This window comes from Musa acuminata, chromosome BXJ2-1, assembly GCF_036884655.1.
Source record: "Musa acuminata AAA Group cultivar baxijiao chromosome BXJ2-1, Cavendish_Baxijiao_AAA, whole genome shotgun sequence".
NCBI lineage: Eukaryota > Viridiplantae > Streptophyta > Magnoliopsida > Zingiberales > Musaceae > Musa > Musa acuminata.
Genome location: NC_088338.1, coordinates 10,947,225 through 10,951,866, shown reverse-complemented (window position 1 = coordinate 10,951,866; position 4,642 = coordinate 10,947,225).

Genomic DNA, 4,642 nt, shown 5'->3' with positions numbered 1-4,642 from the left:
GTTTTGAGTGTCATATCCTTCCTGTTCTTTGGAAGGATGTCTTCTTGCTCTTCATGAGCTTTACAAGTCATTTCGTAGGTCATTAGTGACCCGATTAGTTCTTCAAGAGGGAAATTTCGTAGATCTTTTGCCTCTTGAATAGCAGTGACTTTAGGATCCCAACTCTTAGGAAGGGATCTTAGTATCTTATTAACAAGCTCAAAATCCGAAAAGCTCTTTCCGAGTCCTTTTAGACCGTTGACGACATCCGTGAAACGGGTAAACATGTCGCCAATGGTTTCACTCGGTTTCATCCGAAAAAGTTCGAAAGAATGTAACAACAAATTGATTTTTGACTCTTTTACTCTACTTGTGCCCTCATGGGTCACTTCGAGTGTGTGCCAAATATCAAATGCAGTTTCACAAGTTGAAACACGGTTAAACTCGTTTTTATCAAGTGCACAAAATAAGGCATTCATAGCCTTTGCATTAAGAGCGAAAGCCTTCTTCTCCAAATCATTCCAATCGATCATTGGAAGAGAAGACTTCGAAAATCCGTTTTCAATAAGATTCCACAGTTCAAAATCCATAGAAATAAGAAAGATCCTCATTCGGGTCTTCCAGTAGGTGTAGTCCGTCCCACTGAACATGGGTGGACGTGTAATGGAATGGCCCTCTTGGTTTCCGGCGTAAGCCATCTCTCTTGGATTTTAATCCGTTTGAGAGTTAACCGGGCTCTGATACCAATTGTTAGGATCGAGAGCACTAAGAGGGGGGGGGTGGTGAATTTGTGCAGCGGAAATCTTACAGCGATTAAAAACGAAAGCTGCGTTCGTTCGATACAGAAAAATTATTATGATGCAAAAGCTGATTCACAGTTTGTATCTAAGTGCAGTTTGTGCAGTTTGCGTCTAAATGCAGTTTTGCGTCTAAATGCTGTTTGCGTCTAAATGCAGATTGCGTCTAAGCGCAGTTTGCGTTTAAACACAGTTTGCGTCTAAACACTGTTTAAGTCTAAGCGCAGTTTGCGTCTAAACACAATTTGCGTCTAAGCGCAGTTTACGTCTAAACGCAGTTTGCGTCTAAGCGCAGTTTAAGCAGAAGTATAATGTGCTGCTATTGTACAGCTCAAAAAATAATCTGCAAAAAGCAGATTTACGTCTAAACGCAGATTTACGTCTAAACGCAGATTTACGTCTTAAACGCAGATTTACGTCTGAACTTTGAAACTCGTTTGTATACTCGCAGAAGGCAGTATGCAGTTGAAATCAAGACGTAAACGTAAACTGAAATCTGATGATTGTGCGATGAAAGCCGATTTACGTCTAAATGCAGTTTTACGTCTAAATGTTGAAACCCGTTCGTAAAATTGCAGAAGACAGTTTGCAGTTATAAATAGAATCAAAATGTAAATGTAAACTGCAAAGAAACTCGTTCGTAAAAGCGCAGAAGACAGTTCGCAGTTATAAACAGATTCAAGACGTAAATGTAAGCTGCAATGTAAAGATCGTACGAAAACACCTTTTGACGTCTGAATGCAGATTCGGAAAGATTAGAACTTAGAAACTTGTTCGTAAAAGCGCAGAGAGCAGTAGCTATGTAGGAGGTTTGCAGTAATGATAAAGTGCTCAAAATAAACGCAAACCAGAGATTTAGAGTGGTTCGGTCAGTCTTGACCTACTCCACTTTTGGCTTCCTCCACCGGCGAGGTCACCGACGTCAACTAGGGGCCTTCCTTCAATGGGCGAAGGCCAACTGCCCTTTTACAGTTTCTCTCCTTTTGACGGGCTCAGGAGACAACCCTTACAGATCCTTTCTCTCCTCTCTTTACAACTCAAGACTTGAAGAACAGAAAAGAGGAGAACTTTTGGACTTTACACAAATTTGAGCTCTTAGAATCACTGAAAAGATCAAGAATTCGGTGTGGATCTGTATCTCTTCAGTGCTGAATGGGTGGGGTATTTATAGGCCCCAACCCAATTCAAATTTGGAGCTCAAAAAGATCAAATCCCGGAATTCCGGGGTCAGGCGGTTGCACCTCTTGACTGGAGAGGTTGTACCGCCTGGCAGAGCTCGAAGACTGAGCCCAGGCGGTGCCACCTCTTGACTGAGGCGGTTGCACCTCTCTGCCAGAGCTCGAAGACCGAGCTCAGGCGGTGCCACCTCTCTGTCAGGGAGGTTGCACCGCCCAGTCTAGCTCGAAGACTGAGCTCAGGCGGTGCCACCTCCTGGCTGGGGAGGTTGCACCGCCCAGTCTCGCTGGGAGGCGTAGCCCAGGCGGTGCCACCTCCTGGCCTAGGCGGTTGCACCTCCTGGTGCAATCAGGGTCCGAATGGTTAACTTCATTCGGCCCAATTTCAGTCTTTCAGGGGCCCAATTGCCCCAAGATTAAGCTAATGGGATCACCTCCCATTTTCCAACTTAATCAACGTGCTAACTACGATTAAATCTAAGACAATTTCTGCAGCTTTGCTTCGGTGCGTCAATCGCTTCTTCCGGCGAGTTTCCGGCGAACTTCCGTCGATCATCCGATGAACCCTCGGTGATGCTCCTGCGGACTTCCGGCAAACTCCTGGACTTTGCGACGATCCACTTGGCAAGTTCCGACGAGCTTCGCTTGGCAAGCTTCTGGACTTCTCGGATCTGTTCTCGCATAACCTCCGACGACCGTCCGAACTTCCGTCGAACTCTCGTACTCCCAACGTGATCATGAACTTGACTCCGGCGCAACTCCTACTGCTTGTCTAAATTTCATCGTAGTTAATCCTGCACACTTATCTCAACACATAGATTAGACAACAAATGACAATTGACTTCATCATCAAAATCCGAGATTCAACAATCTCCCCCTTTTTGATGATGACAATCAATTGATAATGGAGTTATCCTTAACTCCCCCTGTCTATATGCCATAGTTGAGATAAGTCAACCTTGAATTCAATACCTAAGAATTCAAGTGACGTATTGATAAGTTAGATCAGTTAAACTTATCAATACTCCCATCATGATACTCATCATGATGTATCTCTTCAAAGATGATGTCAAGGCTTGACATACATCATCAAGTTTGTATGATTGTGTTTGTAACTATTCATCATGTAGTTTGAACATTATCATATAAAGCTGTGAAGCACTATTACATGATGCACACATTTGAAATATTCTAGCAAGTTTTGCATTTTCGTCACATGATAAGATATCAACTCAGGGCATAATGCAAACTTTAGCACACGTTCATATATCTCTTGGTGATGCAAGGATGGCATAATCATAGCAGTGTTTATAGCATCACTCATAGTATTTCTAATCATGGCAGTGTTTATCAATTCATATATCTCCCCCTTTGTCATCAACAAAAAATATAGTAATTATGATACCAGGAAAATAATAATAGCAAGCTTATAGAGGAATTTTACATAGATTGCTTTAAATACTTCTTCCCCTTTTTGTTATAATCCATTGTCTATGTAAAGATTTTGCAGGATGGAATACATACACATGAATCACTTCATCAAATCTATTTCAGAACCTTATTTTTCATGAAAGTTGACGAGAAAATCTGTTTTATAAATAAGATGCATTCGGACAAGATTTTGTTGCAGATTTTCACATATAGAAACATGGCAATCAAGTGATTTGATCATTCAATATAGTCCGAAAAATAATTTTACCAAATTTATCTATTCGGACACATCAACATTTCTAATTCTAAATGAAATCAAAGCACAAGGTTTTCAAAACTTTTAGTTTCAAAGCACAACATTCTTAATTTGGACACATCACATACCAAACAGTAATGATACCATAAAAATCTAAGATAACTTTTATCACAAGGCGCAAGATAGATGTTTACAGCCAGCACATCAGAAGTGAGTAACATAAGAGGTTTACAACAACAACAGGTGTTCAACAAGTTCATTGATGAGGTGGAAAATTAAAGTGCCTAAACAAGGAGTCAAATTGACTATGAATTTGCTGCAGCTCAGATAGGATTTGATCTTGTCGTTGTTCAATCCGTTCTTGTCTCTGTTCAAATCGATCCATTCGAATCCCAATTTCTTCGATGGATGTATGAGTTTGCTCAACTGGATGTGTTTCCTCAAATGGAAGGGTCGGAGGAGATTGGGTACCCCTAAATACTGGTGTTTCCGGTTCTGGTTAAGGTTGAGGGTGATCAGTCCTTCTAGGGATTCTAACCCAGTTACCGTTTCTATAGTAACATCTTAGTCGGTGAAGTAGATTTTTGTTTATTATGCTGAATCTATCTACTTTCATTACTTCTTCTTCTGGTGGTATTAGAATGTCGTAAGCTTTCATTATTCTTGTGATTATACCACCATATGGGAGCATCATATCTTTCTTAGATAATTCTAACATGTTTTGTTGGATAAGATAACCAAGACAGATGTCATGTCCCTTCATGATTAAGTACATAGTTCCTAATTCTAATTGACTTACTTCATCATGATGGTATTGTTTAGGAAGAATTATACTAGTCATGATATGATGAAGTATCTTAGTGTTCAAAGGCAATAGATGTTCACAACTTTTAGGAACCAATGCTATGTTAGGATTGGCAAAGATTGTTCCTAAGGCTTCAACATAGGATGTTCCAATACTTTCATCATCCCATGATCCTCTAAAGTAAAGTCCTATGCTTTTT